The sequence below is a fragment of the Macrotis lagotis genome, chromosome 3 (genome assembly GCF_037893015.1).
Source record: "Macrotis lagotis isolate mMagLag1 chromosome 3, bilby.v1.9.chrom.fasta, whole genome shotgun sequence".
Taxonomy (NCBI): Eukaryota; Metazoa; Chordata; class Mammalia; order Peramelemorphia; family Peramelidae; genus Macrotis; species Macrotis lagotis.
The window spans coordinates 241,673,981-241,698,249 of record NC_133660.1 but is presented as its reverse complement, the minus strand read 5'-3'; the positions used below and the strand labels follow the sequence as shown (position 1 = coordinate 241,698,249).

Genomic DNA, 24,269 nt, shown 5'->3' with positions numbered 1-24,269 from the left:
CTTTTAAAATATGTTGACACTAGTGGTTAATACTATTAAACTGAAGGACTGTGATTGGTCCAATTGCTCAATGGATTCCTAAAAATACCTCCTTGCAAGATTAGGCAAAAGTGCAAAAATAGCAGCAAGGTGGGGCAAGGGACAGGAAAGGGCACTGGAACTGCAGAGTCATGTATGGTTACTTCCACATTGTCCTTACATCCTTTTTCCTACTTTCTACTCTCATGGTTACCTCTCAAGTTCACATACTCACTACCTCTTACTAGTCTATTGGATTAAAGCCCCACTGTTGAAAACTTAATAGTTGTAGGTTTTATAATGATTTGAAAGTTCTCTGAGTTTCAGTTTTATCATCTGTAAAATGGTAAAATTATGGAACTAATTACTTATATTTTGCTTTGTCCACCATATATATTAGCTAATAATAAATCTGTATTGGTCCACTCTTTTTTTTAAAGGTTTTTGCAAGGTAAATGGGGTTAAGTGGCTTGCCCAAGGCCACACGGCTAGGTAATTATTAAGTATCTGAGATTGGATTTAAACCCAGGTACTCCTGGCTCCAGGGCCGGTGCTTAATCCACTATGCCACCTAGCCACCCCTTATTGGTCCACTCTTATCCCAGACTTTTACTCAAGTCTTTCTTTGATTACTTATTATGGTATGGCAGATACTCTGCTATACAACGAGAATATGAATACTGAAATTTATAAGAAACTGCCCTCAAGAAGCTTCCATTCTCCCAGGAGAAATTACATGTACATAATCAGGTATATTCAAGATTAATTTTTTTGTTAGGGGTGGGGAGAGGAAACTAACAGCTGGGGGATTGTTTTGAACAATATTTTAAAGGAAACAAAGGAATTCTAATAGATAGGGAGACAGCCAATGCAAAGCCACTGAATCAAAAGAGGGAGGATCATGTATGAGGAATAGAAAGAAGATTCATTTGGAGTGTGAGGGAAAGACTACTAGGCAACTAAACTGGATAGATGGGAAGGGGTCTGGTTATAAAAAGCTTTAAATAACAAATAGAAGAATTTTTATATTTGATTGTAGAAGGAATAGGGAGCCACTGGAGTATACTGAGTGAGAAAGAGGTGTTACATGGTTAGACCTTAACTTAGGAAAATCACTTCAGTAGCTATCTGTGAGAACAGATAGAAGGCAGAAACTTTCTTGGGGAGATCAATTTGGAAGCTGCAAGCGATTAGTAAGAGTTAATGAGAACCTGAACTTGAGAGGTAACCATAAGAGTGTGAAGTAGGAAAAGGATGACAATGTGGAAGTAAACATACCATGACTTTGCGGCTGATTAGATTTGTGAGGGGAGAGAGAGTGTGAGGAATAAAGAGAGAGCTGAGTTTATGTCTGAGCAACTAGAAGGATGATTGCTTCAGGTTGATGGCTCCCTTAACAGAAACAATGAAGTGGAGGAGGAGCAGGAGGAGAAAGAGGAGAAAAAGGGGTAATGATGATAATGATGATGATGATTAAGATGATAATTATAATTTGGCATTTATATAATGCTATATGTAACACCAATAGATAGATATGGCTATCACTTTACAAAGTACATTACATGTGTTATCTTTTTGATCCTCACATAGCCCTGTGAGATATGTACTATTATTATGCTCCTTTTTCAGATGAGGAAACTGAAGTTGAGAGAAGATTAAAATACTTGCCCAGGTTCCCACAGCTAGTCATTTGAACTCAGGGATTCCTGATTCTAAATCCAGTGCCCTAGACAGGATGATGATATTTGTCTTTAGTTCTCAAAGAAGACCATGATATCAGGAAGGTGATGCCATGACAAGCATATGAACTGAATTTCAATGAGGGGCCACTGTGCTAAGTCATCAGTCTCACTTTATACTTCAAAGTCGTCAAGGTCTAAACGGACAGATATGAATCAGAACAAAGGGAGATGGCCTTGGATGCAAGGCAATCAGGGTTAAGTGACTTGCCCAAGGTCAAACAGCTAGTAAGGGTCAAGTGTCTAAGGCTGAATTCAAACTCCTGTTCTCAACTCCAAGGCCAGTCCCTCTATCCACTATGCCACCTAACTGCCCTCTTAGACACTTAATAAAAGTCACCTAACAAAAGAGGAGGGTTTATTGACAAAGACAATGGGTTCTGTTCTGGACCTGTTGAATTTGAGATGTTTATGGGACTTATCCTGAAATATCCAATGGGGAATTGGACAAATGGGCCTTCAACTCAGGAGAGAGAATATGTGTGTATGTATTACATGTACATGTATACATGCATATAGCACATATATGCATGTATGCACATGCATACATGGAAAGTTTATTAATTTCTCAAAACTATAATTCTAGTAAAAGATTGACTTCTTTGGAGAGTACTCAGCCTTCATATTGGTCACCTTTCCAACTAATAAGAAATTAAGACTGGAGCATCTTAACCTATTGTTGATTACAAACTTAGGAGGACAATGATCAGGATGCTGGGTGACTCTCCTGCCAGGAAGAGACAATAAGAGACTTCATAGTATTGTACAAGGATAATAGTTTTTGGAGAACAGTTTTGGGCAGAGATATTGTACAGCTTTCATGATTAGGTCACAAAGTAGGTTAATAATTTTCCCTATTCTCTGTTGTTCCTTAAAAGATGATTTTCCCTCCAGTTCAGTGTGATCACTTTTTTTTGAAATGCATCCACCTTAAGGTTTAGATAGTAAATCCCAAAGAATAAAACTTTATGTCCTAAACTATACTTTCTGTCAATTTTGTTTTAACCCTCTTTTTAAGGTTTTTATAGTTTTAGGGTTCACAATATACCACTGTGTATATATATATATATATATATATATATATATGCATTTACATATATCAGAGAAGATGCTGTGTTCTATGAGTAAAACAGAACTGAAGTTGCTCAAAAGAAATACAAGATGCTCAGATTTAGAGAATCCAATCCAATATTCATAAGGACTATTTGTGCCCGACCTGTGGTAGAGCATTCTGAGTTTAATTTGTCTGTAACTTGACTCTAACAAAGTGATGTCATTTTGGTCCTCTTCAAGAACAAAGAACAACCACCACTACATAGATAGAGAGATAGATAGATAGATGCCCATATGCATACAAAAAGATAATACATACTGTGTATGTGTATGTATATGGGGAGAGAGAAATATTTGGGAATCATTGGCATAATCATTATTATTATTATTATTATTGTTATACTCATAGGAGATGATGAGGTCACCAAGAAAAAGAGAACAGAGATAAAAAAAAAGAGGATCTAGGTGAGACTGGAGAAACACCTGCAGAGTTCTATATCATAAGAAGGATGGTTTTTTCCTCTCCTTTCCCCCCTGTCCCCATTGGCAGTGATTCCCCTCTGACATCAATCTTCCATTTGCATATGTATCACATATGTCCATTTTGAGGGATATATTTTCTCCTGTATAAGAATGTAAATTTCCTGAGGGCAACACTTAACTCAGGGCCTGGGAAGCAATTAATACATGCTTCTTGACTGACTGATAAGGAAGTACAGTGAAAAGGAGCAAGGGGGAAACAGTCTCCCCACACACCCAGTGGGTTAAAGAACATTCAGGAGGAGAGAGGGTGAGCCTGAGACAAAGCTATCAAATTTGGCAAATAAGAAAACACTGGTGATTTCAGAGAGAGCAACTGCAGTTGATTGATGGGGTTGGAACCCAAACTGCAAAAGATTAAAAAATGAGTGAAAGGAGACATGAAAGCAGTTGGTATAATCTTCAATGGAAGGAATCTTTATTTTCAGATAATTTTGTAATGGGTCATCTCTCAAAAAATCCATGTCTTCAACCACGTCAGTTTTTGGAGGTGATGTTCAAGTTTTGTTAAGTCCAGTGCCTGTTCCTCTCATGGATAATAGAAGCCCTCATGACAGCTGGAGAGAATAGAGAGGGTTCCTTGTTCCTAATCTCTTTGGGGTTTGAGTTCAAGTTCTGATTTGTGGGACTCACTATTCCTATCTCCCAAACAGTTATCTTTCTTTGACATCTTTTCCCACAGCCAGGCTCCTCTCTGCCCTCCATAACATTTCTGCTGCCATGTTCCCTCTTCTTATGCTTTCTTAAGGAGTTGATCAATTAATTCCCCAGCATTTTTATCACTAACAGCACCCCCAGCTCTCAGCAGTCCCTTCTTTAACACAACTATTCCTCCACATTTTTTTCTCTTTATCCTTATGATGAGGATAGCAATCCCACATTTAGATTTCCTACCGCATGATGCTCCAGGCAAATGAAATAGCCAAGAGCAGCAAAGGGGAAAAAAAATCATAAAAATGTCACCGGATTTGTCTCATCCTGCCTTCCTCAGCAGATTTGGTCAATGACCTCTCTCTCTGAGTCATGCTCAGCCTTCAAAAGTTTGCTTTGATTTGTATCTTTAGGAAGCAAAGTCCAAGGCTGCAGTTTGGGGTATTCTCTAACCATGTATTTTGCTTTTCCATGTGGAATTTCTGGAGGATTACCTCAGCTACCAAAAATATAGCTACAGTACCCTTTTTTTCTGCTTTATGGTTTGTTTTAAACCAAAACCACGCAACTCAACAACAGTGTGGAGGCCTCAAATTCTAGCATTTTGGGAGCCATAGTCAAGGAAGAGTCTCTCATCATTTTAGTCATGGAAACAGACCCTACTGGATCCTCAATGATCTCACTTGTCGAGTGGTTAGCCTGAAAACCATACTGAAAAAAGGATTTGTATCAAAGGTAGGCATCATGAATTTAGCTTCATAATTTTTAAAGTTTCAAAATGATCTAACCTTTTATATTCCTGTAGTATTTTTGCATCACAAAGACTTAGAAACCCCAAATTTTGAGTAGCAGCATGTTACAGGGGATTTGAACATTAGACTTGAATTCCTAAGTCCTGTGACTTGTCCTGAGTTCGCCAATTTATAGCAGATGTGGAAAATCATGATCTTTCCAAGCTTCAATTTCTTCATCTTTAAAATGGGACTAATAATTCTTGCCTTGCCTTCCTCATGGGGAGGTTGTGAGGTTTAAATGATATAATCACATTAAACACTTTGTAAACTAAAAACACTTAGATTTAAGGACTGAGGACCTGAGATGGACTCTCAGATTTTCCATTTAATGACTATGTGATCCCAGGCCAGATAATTTATAGCTCAGTTTCCTTATCAATATAATGGATTTGATGACCTCTAAAGTTAGGTAGCTAGGAGACATAATAGAATGCCAGATGAGGTCAGAAAGACCTGGGTTCAGATCCTGTCTCAGACACATATTAGCTGTGTGACCCTGGACAATTCTCTCCCAGGCTCAATTTCCTCACTGATAAAATAGGGAAGGTTTGGACTTGATTGCCCTTAGGTCTCTAAATTTATGATACTAGTTTTCAAGTGCTATGACAATCTAAGAGATCACCATTAAGAGTAAGACCAAGGGCTGACCTTCACTAATCACATACCTTTTTATAAGTGGATTCTCTGGATGCTTCCTTTTAAAGTCTAAGTTTGGACTTTGATGCTATCCATCTTTCCTGTAATTGCACCCAAGGCTTCTTGTAGCTTAGAAGGTTTGGTTCCACTTCAAACTAAGCTATTAAAAATCATTTCATGCAGAAAACAACAAAACTCCATTGGAGTGAATGTAGGAAGCTAAGACATGCAGCAGATATATTTGAAAGACAGAATGGGGTTTTAATAGGTCTGTATAGGTGGGTTAAGGATCTAAAATCATTAACAACTCACATTTATGTAAGCATATGTGGCTACAAAACAGTTTACCATTATCTTCTCATTGGGTCCTCATAACAATCCCATGTGGTAGGTAAAGGAAACATCCTTAGAAGTGAAGAAACACACTCAAAAGAGGTAAAATAATTAAGAGATGGCAGGGTTGGGACTCCAACCCAAGCCTTCTGACTCTCAGTTGTGTTAATAACAAGATGGAATTTAGGAGGAATAAAGGGAAAAAACTATACTTGGATCCAAAAAATCAACTGCACATCTATCTGCACCCCTTGTGAGAATGGACTTAGGTGGCTCTGTGAATAGATTACAGGGCCTGAAGTCAGGGGATCCTGAGTTCAAATCTGAACTCAGATAGTTGACACTGGCTGTGTGACCTTGGGCAAGTCACTTAAACCTGACTGGCTCACCAAAAAAATAATAATGTTAATCCAAAGACTACCATAGGTCTGCTTTTACTTGCCTAATGAACATCGGTACTCTGTAGGTTTAATCCTCTGAAAGTAGTGAAAAGTATGTGGCTAAATGCTCCATAACAATGCCAATGATGATGATGATGATGACAATGATGATAATAATAACATGCATATTTTACATGTAAACTGTTTCCATTTTAGTGTTGATGATCTTTTATTTAGCACATATATATTCCTTTTAAGTTTGTAAAGTGCCTCACCCACAATGCCATTCAATCCCATTAGTATCATTTTCTAATTTTTTTCCTTTCCACCCCCACAAAAACCCTACTTCTCAATAGAACCCCTCCCCCACTCCCCTTATAAGAAAGAGACATAATCTGGCAAAAATAATTTAACTCACTGGTTAGATCAGAAAAAGTACCAGTGTTATACCAAAATTTCACACCACTCTGAAAGACTGGAATAAGCTTTGGTATCAGTTCTCTGAAGTTACAACCAGTCAATGAGTTAGTTCTGGTTCTGCAGTTTTTTCTTTTTTTTTTCTTTTAAGGTTTTTGCAAGGCAGTAGGGTTAAGCGGCTTGCCCAAGGCCACACAGATAGGTAATTATTAAGTGTCTGAGGCTGGCTTTGAACTCAGGTACTCCTGACTCCAGGGCCTGTGCTCTATCCACTGCACCACCTAGCTGCCCCTCTGCAGTTTTTCAAAGACATTTTTCTTTACATATTCTTGTAAACTGTCCTCCTGGAATTGGCACAATAGACTACTCACACAAAGAGGATTCATTAGATCCATTTTACAGATAAGGAAACCAAAGCCCAATGAGACAATTTTCTGAGGGAGATCCAGATATGGCCAAAATTGGAACTTAGATCCAGTTTTTTTAATCAAGGGTCTAAGATTCTTTCCATTAGGCATCACATGAAGGTTCACCAATAGTCTTTTGAGCCCACACTGAATTTGCTAGAGCATGTTTCCCATACCTATTAGCCTGTGATGATAAACTTTCCTTTATTCTTCTCAATCTTCAAGATTCCCCTCTGAGACCTTAAACTTTCTGAGAACAAGCACCATGCCTGGGCTTGCTTTGTTTCCTCCATAGGGTCTAGGACTAGACTGGGGACACTGATGGTCAGTCTAATAATGCTCCTTTGGTGATTTTTGTTAATCTTGGTGAGAAGAGCTCACTTCTCCTTGGGTACTTAAATTCCAAATGAGTTATAGGGTTAGAAAATAAGATGAAGGAAGAAGAAAGAGATATTCAGGGTCCTAGGAGGTCATCTTTGCATTTGCCAACATTGGCTGTTTACTCACAAAATGTCAAGATGACTCCATTCAAGGATCTTCAAACTCAGTATGGACAGTAACTGAGATTCATGCGTGGCTTATTCAGCCCAACACCAATACCCAAGGCCCATTCGTAGGCTGTCAGTCTCATCCCCTACAGTAACTGTAGACCATCTGTGACCCTTAGGGCCCACACAAGTCCCTGCTTCAGCTCCCTACCCATTCCACAATGAGGCTTTTGTATCAAAGCAAGATGTCTTCTCTGTTCAAGACAGAAATAAAAGCCATCTTGGTTGTTAGCGGCCTCACAGAGCCAAGTCATCTGCTTTAGGACCAAGATTGGTTCCCTGCCTCCAAGCTGACTCTTCCAAATCTACTGGAGCCCTGGAGTCCTCTTTTTTTTTCTCCTAATGGCCTAAGGAGAGAAGCCATTGCTATCTGGGAAAGTCAGTGGGTCTCCTTTCAGACCACAGTAGAGAACCACCATCCAAAAGTGGAGAAAGTGAGGAAAAAAACAGAGGAACTTCATAAAACCTGAATTTATGGCCTTCATTTGTGGAAATGTGCCTCTGTGGGCTTCAGGAAAGCATTCGGGCCTCATAATTTTAGAAGTGCATAAAACAAGAGAGGCATTTGCCCATCTAAACAAGTTTATTCCTACCCTAGGACCGTTCTGGGGATTCAACACTTTTTATCAAATTTAGTAAAGGCATCTTAGGAACAAAAATGGCTTAGCTCTAATTAATTTGGCACAGCCAGAGGTTTTGGATAGTGATCAAATCAATATGAATATAGAACTTATGCTTTTTCCAAGCTCTGCAAAATGCTCGGTGACCAACCCCCATCAGGGAATCGGAGGTTGCCAACTGCTTCATCAGGGGCAGTTCACGTGGCTTTGCCCTCTCCCTCTCTGAGCAGGGTAGAGGAAAAACTGCTTAAAAATTATGTGATATTCAGTAACTCTGGAGGAAGTTGAAAAGCCAAAATTTGAGGGGCGGTGGCCTGCACCCCAGTGCTGAGAATGACCCCTGGATCTGCGGACACTCCAGCTAGCCAAGGCAGCGGGGAGGAAGGGGGAGAGGGCAGCAGTAATGCACACGAGCTATTTCTCTATTTATTTTTATCTGCAGGATCGGGCGTGCTAGAGAGCATAGGAGAGGCCGCTGAGCGCCCGCCTCAGCCGTCATTCTTGGTTACTCACATCTGTGGTCGATTTCCCACACTTTATTCCATAAAAGGTAAACGAGGCACGGTGCTTGCAACGAGATAATCTAAACAATATGAACAATGTTACTGCTAAAGACCATCTGGCTGATCATGCTCAGCCCAGACTTTTAACTCCTTGAGGTCAGACATAGAAAGCAAGCAGGGCCTTCAGATGTGCTTCCAAGCCCCACATGATGACTTCTTTTCTTTTCTCTTCTTTTCTCTTCCTTCCTTGATTTCTTCATCTCTTACTTCTTTCCTTCCCTCTTTTTTAATCCTTTTCCTCTTTTTTCCTCTCTCCCCTTTCCTCTATTCTTCCCTTCTTTGCACTCTTCATTTCTCCCTGCTTTTCTTTTTTATCCTTTGTTCCTCCTTTTCTTCCTCCCTCCTTTTCTCCATTTCTCTTTTTTCTTTCATTCTTTTCTTCTTCATTCCCATATTTCCTCTAGCTTTCTCTTTTTTCTTCCTTCTTTATTTTTTTCCTATTTTTCTTTTCTTTCTTTTTTCTTTCTTCCTTCTCTCCCTCTATCTTCTTCTCTCCCATTGTTCTCTTCCTTTCTCCCTCTATCTCCTTTTCTCATTCATTCTCTTCCTTACTTCCTCTTTTAAAATAAATCAAAAGTATACAGATTTATGTGGAAACCTGAGCTTCAAATGAAATGTGGTATACTAGTCTCAAGAATCATGAAGATCTGGGTTCAAATACTGCCTCTAATTCTTATTAGCTGTGTCCTTAGATTATTATGACATAGTCTACAGTCCCCCTGCTATACGAGTCAATATCTTTTGGAGATACTCTGGTTTTTAATGTCCACTCTAAAATATAATGCTGAAAATTGAACATAGTTCTCCAAATAGAGATGAGGGGCCTGGATTCAAATCCTGGATCTGTCTTCCAATTTATGTGACATTGTGTAAAGTCCCTTAACCATGATGGGTTTCTTCATATGAATGAGGGTCCTTCCTACCTAAATCTGTGATCCCATGTTTACCAAATCATAGGCATTTAAAACCTGGAAAGGACCTGAGACATTTTATGGTCCAGTCCATTCATTTTACTGAGGAGAAAACCACCAGAACCAGAAACAAAACCCAAACTTTTGATTCTAATCAAAAGTTATTTCTCCTACAAAGCTTTTCATGATCTACTGTGTGTGTGTTTATGTATATGAGAGAAAGAAAGAAAATGAAAGAATGAGAGAGATAGAGATACAGTACAAATTCAAGTAGGAGGAATGAAGCCAGAAAATCACAAATGTATTTCCATATTTTCCATTGTGAGGTTATATTGGAATAAGCAAGAGCAGAATTACAAATAAGATTTTTTTCCACCTGGGAGAAGGGTTGGGTGCCATGTTGGGAAAATCTCCCCTGGGGTGCGGCCAAAGGAATTGAGATTAGAGGGCCTCTACTTGTCATAGCTCTAGTTATGACCATGACCATTGGGGGTGGGGGATAGAAGGGAGGGTTAGTTGGTTATTGTCACTGAAAAGATGACTCACTCCTAAGAATTTGGCACAGTGGAGGTTTTTGATAACAATCCAATCAATATGAATACAGTATTCATGCTTAAATGGGCAATAATCATAATGAATGTGGTCATTTCACCTGCAGAGTGAAGATGCCATTTGACCTGAGGACTATGAGGACTTTATATACTGAGGACTTTATATATGAGGACTTTATACTGGATTTGGGGGTTGAAAGACCTGGGTTTCAATCCTAAAACACTCTTAAACTCATGCTAAAAAAATTTCTCTATTTTTTCCTCTATTTTTCTATTTTTCTTCAGGTTCTCTATTTGTTAAAAAAAATAGGAAAATGGCACCTACCTTCTAGGATTGTTATGAGGATCAAATGAGATAATATTTGCAAAATCCTTTGCAAGTCTCAGGAAGCTAGGTGGATAGAGCACCGGCCCTGGAGTCAGGAGTACCTGAGTTCAAATCTGGCCTCAGACACTTAATAATTACCTAGCTCTGTGATTTTGGGCAAGGCCCTTAACCCTTTGCCTTAAATAAATTAAAAAATACTTTGCAAGTCTCAAAGTGCTATAGAAATGGTATCACTGAGGGGTGGCTAGGTGGCGCAGTGGATAGAGCACCGGCCCTGGAGTCAGGAGTACCTGAGTTCAAATCCAACCTCAGACACTTAATAATTACTTAGCTGTGTGGCCTTGGGCAAGCTACTTAACCCCCATTGCCTTGCAAAAGCTAAAAAAAGAAAAAAAGGAATCACTGCTGCTGTTATTTACTGTTACTCTTACTACTTCTAATAATGTTTTTGTCCTTCATTCTCAAAAAGTCTGTGACATGGAAGTGACTTCACGACAAGCACATTAACTGGATTTGAGTGAGGGTGTGCTTCTACTACTACAACCAAATGTCCTAGAACATGTTACTTTTCCTCTCTGTGCAAGATTATAGATTTAGAGTTAGAGATCATCTAATCCAACATTCCCATTTTCCAGATGAGGAAACAGATCTAGAGAAGTTATATAACTAGCCTAAAATTAAATTAGTGGTAAATGGCAAAGATAGGATTTGAACAGATTCCAAATCCAATGCTGCTTCTAGAAAAGCTCGAAGGCCTTATCTATCTTTAATAATAACTTATGCATAGCATATGTGATGAATAATAAATCAACAAGCATTTATTACATACCTCCTATGAATTGGGTACTATGTTAAGCTCTCAGGTTATAGAGAAAGGTAAAATCACCCACAGTCCCTGCTTTTGAGAAATTCACTATGAGAAAAAAAAACCAAGAAAATCAATAAATGCCTATGTGATACCTAGGAAAGGGAAGGAAGGTCACTCTAGAAGGGAAGTACCATCAATTGGGGTCTGATCCTTGGAATTCAGGGAAGCCAGGAGGCACAGATGAGGAGAGATGGAAGTCAAGCATAAGGAATGTCCAGCACAAAGTCCCAGAGATAGGAAGTAGAGTCATGTGCAAAAATAATAGCAAATAGGCCAGCTACTCCCTCAAAAACTGTCAAAATGATCAAAACTTAGCCCATTTTAATTCAACTTTTAATTAAAAAAATATGCCATGCAGCCTATTCAGAAGTTGAAGAAACAATAACAGGATGTCACAACTCCACTCAGTCCTCCTTCATCTCTAGCCACTCCCAGTCTGCCCACAGGGATGGGCCTATTCAGGACCAGTTTCCTCAGAACAGTTTTTCTGAGGTCATACCTTGCCCATGGCAATTGTTCTTGGTGGCAACAAAACTGTTAAAGAATCCACCTCTGCTAAATTCATCTGTTGCCTTTTCCTTTTCTTTCAAAAAAAAAAAAATCTGAAAATCTCTTTGCTCTACACACCAAGAAAACTCGCCCATTAAGAAGGAGGGCCAGTTGGCCCAGGGAAGACACAATAGAATCTTGCTATTATTTTGTCAAGCTGCTTTGAATTCCTCTTCCCTGGTTTTTAGGAGGCAGCTTTTCTACTTCCTGAGCAAATGAGAAATAGGCCTTGTTCCTTCCTTTCTCTGCTTAATTTTACAGCTTCTCTCTCTCTCTCTCTCTCTCTCTCTCTCTCTCTCTCTCTCTCTCTCTCTCTCTCTCTCTCTGCAGGCTGAACTCCTATACCCTTATTTTAATTAATTAACAGTCAAGGCAGCCTCAGGGGGCCAGATGCCATGGACACAGGGCATAGGTTTGTAATGAGTGTTTGGAGGCTAGTTTGTGCCAGGCCTGGATTCTCCTACCGCTCCTCTATTTCCATGTGCAAATTTAGCAGAATCCAAAACACATTCAGTTCTGGATACCCCCTACAATGTGAACAATGGGCATGTCATTTTCTTCAATTATAGGAGTTAAATGCTCCTGAGATCTTGGACAAGTGTTAATGACCTACATTAGATGATTGTGTAATTAATGGAACTCCTATTGGAATTCATTTTTCAAATGATAGCTTATATCGATAGGGTATTTTACAGGTACAAAGAGCTTTTTTTTTAACATAGCATCTCATTTGATTCTCACACCTACTCTATTACAAAGGCAACAAGTAGAGCCTTGCCTTGGTGGCAGAAAGATTTGGGGTTTTAATCTTGCTTTTGACATTTTCTAGCTGTGGGACCACAAATACATCACTAAACCTCACTAAATTTCAAACTCATCCACTGACCAACAAGTTGTGTTACTAATAAAATCACATCACTGGATCCTCTTTTGAATACAAATAATTTTATTCCTATTTTACAGGTAAGGAAACTGAGGCTCAAAACAGAAATGAGGTCACAAAGGACCACACTGGAGTGGAGACAAACTCAACCAAGTGTTCTAACTCCATGATCAGAATTCTTTCTGTTTCACCATCTGTGAGAAACAATTACAGCAGTACACAGCAAATATAATTAAGATGACAGGATGGCAATAAAATTGTTCTGCCAAATTTGAAGCAGGATTTTTCTACCCAAAGTTAAATTAGAAAAATTTCAGAGCAGTTGAAGAAACTATTCCATGTAGTTATAGGAGCATAGATTTGGACAGGACTTTAGAGGTCATCCAGATCTAAATCTTTGTCCAATGGAGTGAACCCCCTTTACAATATTTCTGAGAAATTGGTCATCCAGGTCTCTTCTTGAATATCATCTGCCCATTTCTAAGGCCCACTGGACTTTTACATCTACCCTAAGCTGAACCCTCTTATTTCTACAACTTCTCCCACTTAGAGCACAAGGACCTTGTAGGCAGGGTTTTCTATTTTTATCTTTAGCACAGGGTGAGCACTTACAATTGCCTGTTCATTGACTTCCATTACTTCCACTGTTGGACAGCTCAGAAGGTTGGAAAATCCTTCCTTCCTATCTGCTTCCCTATAATTCTTTGCCATTGAGGGACAAGGAAAAGTCTAATCTCTTTTCCACAAAAAGGACCTTAAGATATTTGAAGACAATGATTGTGTTCCATCTTGATCTCTTCTATTATTCAGGATAAATTTGACTTTCCTACATTCCCCATATCCAACCCCCCCCCCCAATCAACAGGAGTTGGAGAAGCCCATAGCCTATAAATATTGGGGTAGTCAAGTCAATCAAGTAGATTGAGGCACAACATGGGTAATAGGTAACCAAGGCTTTGCTTAACTTGGTAATTACTTCCAATAATTAAGCTTTTCATATTTAACACTTTGGGATTCTGGAATTTAGTGTTTTCTATTAAAAATTTTAATTGAGGAACGGACAAGTGAGAGGCTAGGCAGGATAGACAGAGGTTAGGCAGGATAGACAAACTCCTCTAGGTATACACATTGTGTTTTCTCTTAGGAAATGAGATGGGAGAGGAAGACCAGGGGAAGGAGAATTTAGCTTTTGTAAGCACCTCAATCAAGCAACTTAAGATCGTCCCCTGATCTCCACTCCCTCCCCAATATGAGTGCCCCTCTAAAATTACTTTGTATTCATTCACTTGGCACATATTTAAATTTGACTTATTTTAGTACAAAAGCTTCCAAGTTAGAATCTCCTAAAGTTCAGGAATAATTTCACTTTTGTTATCTCCTTTGTCTACTATAGCTAACACAATGGAGAGAGCAATGGGCCTGGCAGGAAGAAGAGAGTTCAATTCCAGACTTTGACACTTACTAGCTGTGTAATCCTGGGCATTGTACTTAAACTTTGTTTGCCTTGATGTACAGATGTTACTTCATCTGTAAAATGGAGAAAATTAAGGTGCCTACTTCACAGAGTTGTCATAAAGATGAGATAATATTTCTGAAGCACATTTTAAACCTTAAGGCACTATATAAATTAATCTGCTGCTAATGATGATGCTGGTGATAATGATGCTGATGCTGGTGCTGATGATAATGATGGCAGCTGACATTTTGATATTATTTCCAAAATCTCACTTGTTTTATATAATATGCTTGCAAGACAAAGAGGGCAGGTATTATTCTAGTGTTCCCATTTTCCAAATGAGAAAACTGAATCTCAGCAAGAGGAAATGGCTTTGTTAAGGAATCATAGTAAATGACCAACTCATGACTTGAATTAAACCTTTGGATTCTAAGCACAGTGGTTTTTCTGCTAGTATTCCCTTTTCAGAGAGAGAAAGAGAGTCTCTCATAAGCTTCACTACCATGGTTCAGAAAAAAGTTAATATATTTTTTGAATCACATACATTAAAAAGTTCCTCAGAATTCTAACCAACCAACAACCATTTATTTATTTCCAACCATGTACTAGGTACTAGACTAAGTGCTGGAGATCCAAAGCTATAAATAAAATAGTCCCTGCCTTCAAGAAGTTTACAATTTATGGGGAAGAAGAGAGAAGTATAAACAAGAATATAGGTATAGGTAAGAGAATGAAAAATATATGCAAAATAAATATGAGATAATTTTGAGATAAGAAACAAAGGGAGTAGTAGTTGACAGATCGGGAAAGGATGTAAGAAAAAGATGTCATCTGAGCTGAGTATTACAGGGAACTAAAGATTTTAAGATGTGGAGGTGAGGAGGGAGTACATTACAAATACCAAGGATATCCTTTACAAAGGTATAGAGACAAGAGACAGGATCCTATGTTTGAAGACCATCAGGAAAGCTTGACCATAGAATTGGAGAAGGGCAATATAAATAAGGGTGGAAAGGTAGATCAAGATCAGATTGTAACAGGCATAAATGCCAAGTAGAGGAATTTTTATATGATCCTAGTAAGAAGGAGCCACTGAAGTTTATTGATTAGGAGAGTAGTCAGACTTGTGCTTTAGAAATAACACTTTAGCTAGCTATGTGGCAGAGGGATTGGAAAGGAATCTTTGAATACATGCTTTAGTTGGAGAAATAAGTCACATTTGGATCTATGGATTCCTTTGGGAGGGATAACAGTCTTTTAGTGGGGGAGAAGAGACTACTCATATAATGATGCTACAAAAAATAAAGTACTATGTGAGATTAGAAGAGTAACATCATTGCCAATCAGGAGGGGAAAAAAGAACTTTTTCTAGAGGAGGATAGGAAGAGATTCGATGGGCAAAAAGAAGAAAGGAGGACATTATAGGCAAAGAAAACAGAGTGGGGAAAGGTGACAAGTTGGAAAATCCAGGGTTTTCTTAGGAATCAGGGAGTCAGCAGAAGTGGACAGAATGTATGATGGAGTGAATAACATTAATTAAGACAACAAAGATAGAAAGAAGAATCTAATCTCAACATTACAAGAAGTCCCACATTAAGTTCTTGGTACCACAATTTGAGACCAAATATTGAGCCAGATGAACCACAGCTCTTAGGTCCAGTAAACAATTACCTCTTTGGGAATCTAAGGGTAACCCAGTTGCCAAAAGGCACCTGCTCCATTAAGTGTACATTTCTGAGAAGACGATCTGCCTGTCTTTACTCTCTCTGAATTACACCTGTGCCTAGGTGGCTTCCATCCAGTTTTGTTGACTTAGTTTTTGATCTACTTACCCCATTCTTCAACTCCTGGGCACATGCTTGGGCTATACCTTGCCCATTTCATAACTTGGTGCCTCCAACCCCTTGTTACTCTCATTGATTTGACTAACCCAATATGTTTTTGGTGTTTAGAGGCTGGTCCAGCCCAACTGCAGTTAATGTCTCCCTTTGGCTGGACCACTTCCTATCCATGTAACTTAGCAGGTCACTTCCATTTTCAGTACCTCAGTTGATCTTTAAAGATTTAAAGATCTAAAAAAAGCTTTGGGCATTGAGTATGTCAGCTGACCTTTAAATTTACAGCAACCCAGGTATCCAGCTGCCTATTAGAAATTTTGAATTTTATTGTCTCACAGACATATCAACATAATGTGCCTTTATGTTTTACCCCAGACCCTCCCCCTTTCCTGGGTTTTCTGTTTCTGTTGAGGGCACCCAATCCTTCTCATCACCTAGGTTTAGAGTCATCTTCAGTTCTTCATTCTCTCACTCCATATCAGCTTCCAAATCTTATTAATTCTATCTACATAACATTTCTCCCACCCATGCCCCTTTTTCTCTACTCGCATAGCCACTACCCTAGTTCAAGCCTTTCTCATCCTTTTCTTCCTCTTTTCACCCCCTAGTTCTAAAACTACAAACCATGATCATATTAACTTTGCCCTTGTTCCTGGGTGGAATATATCAATCTAGTCCTTTTTAATCCTACTTTTTGTTCCTATAATTTTTGAACTAAAGTGAATTAATGGAGGGGCCCCATTCCCACTTCAGGGTATAGCTTAGCTTGTTTCTTTCTGCCTCCCCCAACTGAAATGAGACTCAATCTGTGGTATTTGCCCCAGAGATTACAATTACCAGTTATGGTTCTGGGCATGGTGTTTGAGTTTGTCCATCAACAACAAGCATTTATTAAATGTCTGCTTCCCAAGAGACACTTTTCTAAATAGCAGGGATACAAAGAAATGCAAAACTCGGTCCTGCCCTCAAGGAACTCACATTCAAATGGAGTAGCCAACAACCATACATATATAAACATACATGCATGTGTGTATATATATATATATATACATATATATATACAAGCACATACATAGATGTGTATGTATGAGAATTATATATATATATATATGCATATATATATATATGCAGAGAGAGAGAGACAGACAGACAGACAGAGACAGACAGAGAGACACAGAGAGAGTAAGTACAGGATAAAAAACACTTGGAGGGGGAAGAAGGGTGAGATTAAGAAAGATATTTTGCAGAAGGTGGCATCTGAGTTGAGCTCTGAAGGAAGCCAGGGAAGCCAGGGATGCAAAAAAGCTTCTGCTTCTAAAACAAAGTGAAGTCCCAACCCAGTAGAATGTCCTTCAAACTAGGGTCACTCAATAAATATCATTAATGATAGTGAAAATGACACAAACTCATAGATCCGTCTAAGAGATGTCTTGAAACAGTTGAGAAAAACATTCATATCCATGACAGTCTATGCAAATCAAACTATTTCTCACTAACTAGAAACATGTACACATTGGGAACTTGCCATGTAAACTTGAGTTATCCACGAAAATATGCTAAATAGAAGGTGAAACAACCAAGTGCCCAAATATATCTAACCACTAATTCTGGGCCACATATATTTCTGACTACTGAACAGTTAGTAGTTTGGAGTGGGTTGTTCAGAAAAATCCTTCATTGAATTTCTATTTTTTGATAAATAGTATTTTATTTTATCCAATTACATGTAAAGATAGTTTTCAACATTCATTTATTATAAGATTTTGAGTTTCAATTTTTTTCCCTCCCTTCCTTGAATCCCCTATTCCCAAGATAGCAAGCGTTATGGCAAGGTTATGCATGCGTTAAACATATTTCCATATTAATCATGTTGTGAAAGAAGAAACTGAACAAACAGGAAAAGCCATAAAAAAAGAAAAAAGTGAAAATAATATGCTTCAATCCACATTCAGACTCCATAGCTATTTCTCTGAATGTAGACAACTTTTTCCATAATGAGTCTTCTGGAATTGTCATGAATTATTGTATTGCCGAGAAGAGCTAATTAAATTCAACACAGTTGATCATTGCACAATATTGCTATTACTGGCACAATTCTAATCACTTCATTCAGCATCAGTTCATGTAAAGTCTTTCCTGGTTTTCTGAAATCATCTTTTCTTTACACTCATACTACAACTTATTCAGTCATTCCCTAGTTGATGGGTATTTCCTTAATTTCTAATTCTTTGCTATTACAAAAAGAGCTATAAACATTTTTGTATATGTAAATCCTTTCCTCCTTTTTTGTGATTTCTTTGACACATAGACCTAATAGAAGTATTGCTAGATCAAAGGTATGCATAGTTTGATTGCCCTTTGGGCATAGTTCCAAGTAGCTCTTCAGAATGTTCACAAGTCCATCATCAATGCATTACTGTACCAATTTTCCCAAATCATCTCCAATATTTACTATTTTTCCTTTTCTGTCATAATCTTAAAGGCATGAGATGGTACCTCAGAATTGTTTTGATATACATTTCTCTAATAGTGCTTTTTTATATATGACTATAGATAGTTTAATTTCTTCATCTAAAAACTGCCTTTGACCATTTATCAACTGGGGAATGACTTGTATTCTTATAAAATTTATTCAATTCTCTATACAAAAAATGAGAAATAAGGCCTTTATTAGAAACACTGGTTATTAAAATTGTTTGCCATTGCCTAGAAGGATTTTCATGAACTGATGCTGAACGAGATGAGCAGAACCAGAAGAACATTGTAAACCCTAACAGCAACATGGGGGTGATGATCAACCTTAATGGGACTTGCTCATTCCATTATTGCAACAATCAGGCACAATTTGGAGTATCTGCGATACGTTTCTCTGTATCCAGAGAAAGAATTGTGGAGTTTGAACAAAAACCAAAGACTGTTACCTTTAATTTTTTTTTTTAAAAAAGTAATCTTACTATGTAATTTTGCTATCTCTTATACTTTATTTTCTTTCCTTAAGGATATGAATTTTCTCTTATCATATTCAACTTAGATCAACGTATACCATGGAAACAATGTAAAGACTAACAGACTGCCTTCTATGGGGGGTGGGGGGAGGGAAGCAAAATTAGGGGGAAAATTGTAAAATTCAAAATAAATAGAATCTTTCTTAAAAAAATTGTTTCCCATTTTCCCACTTTCCTTTTAATCTTGGTCGCACTGCTTCTGTGCAAAAAAAAAAATTTATTTAATGTAGCCAAAATTATCCACTGTGTATTTCATAATGCTCTCTATCTTGTTTGGTCATAAATTCTTCTTTTCTCCATAGATCTGATAGGTCAACAATTCCTTGCTCTAATTTGCTTATGGTATCATCCTTTAGGACTAAATCCTACACTTATTTTGACCCTATCTTGCTATATGGTGTGAGATGTTGGTCTATGTCTAATTTCTGCCATACTATTTTCCAGTTTTTCTCAGTAGTTTTTGTCAAATACTGAGCTCTTATTCCAGAAGCTAGAATCTTCAGGTTTATCAAATAGTAGATTATTATAATCATTCCCTATTATGTCTTGTGTACCTCAACTATTCCACTGAACTATCATTCTATTTCTTAGTACCAAATAGCTTTGATGATTGCTGCTTTACAGTATAATTTTAGATCTAATGCCTTCTTTTGCATTTTTTATTAATTCCTTTGATGTTCTTGAACTTTTGTTCTTCCAGATGAATTTTTGTCATCATTTTCCCAGCTCTATAAAATAAGATTTTATTTGTAATGCTTACCCCATCCCTTCTTTCCACTATAAAAGGTCTCTCATGCCTCTTTATGTGATATAATTTACCCTATTCTTGATTTCTCTTTTCCTCTTCTTCCAATAATCCTTTCTTTCACTCCTTAATTTTATCATTACATGAAAGTTAACTTATACCCATACCTTCTAAGTATAACTGCACTAATAGATACAGTTCTTAATTGTTAAAAGTATCATCTTCCAATATGAGATGCACACAGTTGAAGCTTAATTAAATATCATATTTGTTTTTTTCTTTCCTTTTAATCTTTTTATTCTTCTTTTGCATCTTGTATTTGAAGATCAAATTTTCTGTTCAACTCTGGACTTTTCATCAGGAAAGTTTGAAAGTCATTGAATATTTCAGTGAACATCTATTTTTCTCCTTGAAAGATTAGGCTCAATTTTGTTGGATGGTTGATTCCTCACTGTAATTCAAACTCTTTTGCCTTCCAGAATATCATTCTAAGATCTATGATCCTTTAATGTAGAATCTGTTAAGTCCTGTGTAATACTGACTGTGACTCCTTGATATTTGAATTGTTTCTACCTGCTTGCAATATTTTCTCCTTGACTTAATAATTCTGGAATTTGGCTACAATATTCCTTAGAGTTTTCATTTTGGGATCTCTTTCAGGAGTTGATCAATGAATTTTTTCAATGACTTTCAGGTTCTAAGATATAAAGGCAGTTTTTTCCTTGATAACTTCTTGAAAAATGCTATCCAAGCTCTTTTTTTTTTTGATCTGGGCTTTCAGGTAGTCCAATAATTATTAAATTATCTCTCTTGGATTTATTTTCCAAGTTGGTTGTTTTTCCAGTGAGGCAGTTACCACTTTCTTCTATTTTTTTCATTTTTGATTTTGTTTGACTGATGTTTTCTAGATGTTTCTTGATGTTTCCTAGACATTAACCTCCAGTTACCCAATTCTAATTTTTAAGAAATTATTTTCTTCATTTAGCTTTGTTTATCTCCTTTTTCATTTGACCAATTCCATTTTTAAGAATTGTTTTCTTCAGTAAGTTTTTATGTTTTTTCTAAGTTGATGACTCATTTTTTTTCATAATTCTCTTACATAACTCTCATTTCTTTTGCCAATTTTCCTTCCACCTCTCTTACTTGATTTTTAAAATCCTTTTTGAGCTCTTCCAAAATGATGTTTTGGGATTAATATTAATTCATATTCTCCTTTGAGATTTTGCAAGTAGGCATTTTGGCAATGTTGTCCTCTTCTGAGTTTGTGTTTTGATCTTCCTTATCACCATGGTAGCTTTCTATGGTCACCGCTCTTTTTTATTTTTTGCTCATTTTTAAAAGTTGGGCTGTACTCCTGGGGTGCCAGGAGGCACTGTCCCAAGCCTCTTGCATGGGAAAACAGGGGTCTGGACAGTGGCTATCTTCACTAGGATCTCTGGGGTTGACAGCTTGCATACTGTGCAGGGGAGGGGGCGGTGTCTCAACTAGCTGGACCTATTATGCTTGGGGTTCTGGGCCTGGAGGCCTCACAGCTGACCTGTTGTGCCACTGGTCTGATAAGCCAGAACTACAAGACCTTCATTGCTGATCTGTGCCCTGGCTAAGAGCCTCCCACTGGTTTGCCTGGATACTGCCTACACTGGGCTGCACTCCCCTTTTATCTAAGTGAAGTCCTTGTAAGTTATCTTGACTTGGAAAATTGTCTCATTCCATATTTTTATGAATTTTGTTACTCCAGAATTCTTTTAGAGGTTTAATTTCTGAAAGAAACTAGTAGTTCAAGCAACTTCCTAGCTTACCTTTACCATCTTGGCTCTGCTTCCCCCCCCCCCCCCCAACTGGCATTGAATTTTTTAAAAAGTGTTTTCAACATTTTCCTTTATATTGATCTAGCAGCTATAGTAATACATATAATAAGGGCAATAACTTGGTCTGATGTCCAGAAAGAAGTAAGTACTTAGAGAATCTACCAGTAAAAGACACAAAAGCCAGTTAATGCACCAGCATTTTGCTCGCAGTCTGTTTTGGATAGCATTATTTATAAATCAAGTTTTTTTTTTTTCTTAATGTAATCCTCTAAAGCAGCCATTCCAAACATTAAATCTAGTTTTTCTGGCATCCTTTGGTCCCTAATATAATCAGGATCAACTTGCAAACACATATCTGTATTTTCTTATCTGTCAGCTGAGAGTGGAGTAGACAAAATCAAAGTGGAAAATAAGAAGCCTTTGCCTTAGAGCTAGGGTGGAATGACAAGGTCTTTGTCCCAGAGTGCTGGGACTCATAAAGACAACATGACTGTGCAGTGGATAAAGCACCAACCCTGGAGTCAGGAGTACCTGGGTTCAAATCCGGTCTCAGACACTTAATAATTACCTAGCTGTGTGGCCTTGAGCAAGCCACTTAACCCCATCTGCCTTGCAAAAAACCTAAAAAAAAAAAAGACAACATGATTTATCACCTAATTAGCAATATAATATATATATATATATATATATATATATATATATATATATATATATTTATAGGAAGTTAGTAAGAAGGGGTAGACTATATTCAGTTCATTTTCCCCACATTCCAGCTGCCTCACTAGTAGGATGCCTGTCTTGCTTCAACATCTCCATCTCCCACCACACCTAAATCAAATGATTCCTTCACATTGTGATGCTTTCCCTGAATATAGTTTAAGGCACAGTTAGGATCCAATCAGTACAGATAATAAATTCCCTTAAAGTGGTTGGTTGTATTATTTGAATCCACATTGGATATTTCCATCGGGCTGGAACCAAAGACCTTAGTTTACATAATTTAACTTCACACGGTATAAATTTGAATACAAGTGATCACTTCAGAGGATTCATTATTTTCACTACTCAAGACCTAGATGTACTTTTCCCACTTGCAAAAAGTCCTCATTACAGCTGTGTTCAGTTTTAGAATTGATTTCTTTACCAATAATTTACCCAGTTCTCCTGCTTTCTATGGACGTAAAAGGCACTTGGACAGGGGATCATAAGGAAGAGATCTTAAGGGCAGAGTTATATCAGGATCATAGTAACATCCCAAGCTTTATCAAGAGAATGAGGGCCCAGTCCTTTTTCTCATCCTCAAACCAGACTGTAGAAAGAGAAACGAGCACAAAGGCTTTCTCAAATGAAAAGGTACCAATATGCCCTTTGAAAGGCATCAAGAGGATGGATAAAGTATGTAATACCAATTATGTACTATATTAAATACTAAAGTATGTAATACTAAATGAAAATGATCATCCCATCTCTGACATGGGAACTTCCCCATTTTATGAGGTATGAAGGAGAGGCATATGAACACTGAAACCCATTCTTATGAGTGATAGTCAAAATAACACTGATATGAACCTCAATTAACAGAGCAGGTAGAAAGATTTTATAGATGAAGCACAGGAGAAAGCTGAATTTGAACATTGCCAATAATTTGACCAGCTTCTGACCTGCCCCCATACAAAGGTGCTCAGAGTTATGGGCTCCCACCAAAGGTCCATGCAGGTTCCTTCAGGGACACCAAGTTACTCTTCCCTGAAAAAAAAACACATACAATTGCCCTATAGAAAAAAGATTAGGCCAGTCACTGGATACCACAGTAAAGTTCCTAAATAGAATGGGTCCAATATGAATTCAAAGTGATTGTGTCCTTCGTTTAATTAATAAAAGTTCTCACGGTGGTGGCGGTTTGTGAGTTCTAATGTTATTGCTACCTTTTTTAGTACCTGTAGAAAACCAGAATTCTTGGATCTGCAAATAATTCTCAAGTGAAGCTAGATATCAGCCAGATCAAGAAAGAATTGAAGTTGGCTTTATATCCACATCAGAACAGTCACATCAAGGGAAGAGTAGCTCCCCTGTAGAAAGTCTGAATTCTTCCTCCAGGTGTGAGAGAGCTTGGTGGTCATGTCTAATACAGAATTTTAGAGACCTGGATGGAGAAGTGATAACTGAGACTACCCTTTCACAAAGTAGCCATATTTATACTGATAGTCCTATTGAAATAACGAAGTGTCCACCCATTATGAGAGAACAGAAACAAGCGGTCTTAATTATTTTTCCAATCCATTCTGAAAAGATTCCAGGCGAGACTGGCATGAAAGAATGGCATGGCCGTTTCCTTTTCACCACTTAACTTCTTATTACTTTTGTTGTGCCTGGGACAAATCTCTTGGGCCCATGAGGCCCTCAGAAAAGTTCTTCAGGTTCAAAGTATTTTATTGACCTTCATTCATTCATTAAAAAAAAGACATCAGCTACCAAAACCTCAACACCATAGGTCAGAAGGTACTACCAATGGTCATCCAAAAGCACACTATTACTACAGAGAATAGACATTTAATTACATTGCATTGTAAGAAAAATAACAATAAAATGCTTCCCTAATAAATGTTAAGGCACACTTTCCCACAAATG

At 37.8% G+C, this 24,269-nt stretch overlaps 1 pseudogene; it reads left to right on the top strand.

The window, feature by feature from the left end:
* Positions 1-24,269, top strand: part of LOC141519340 (RNA-binding protein 5-like) — a 70,931-nt pseudogene that overhangs the window by 32,233 nt on the left and 14,429 nt on the right.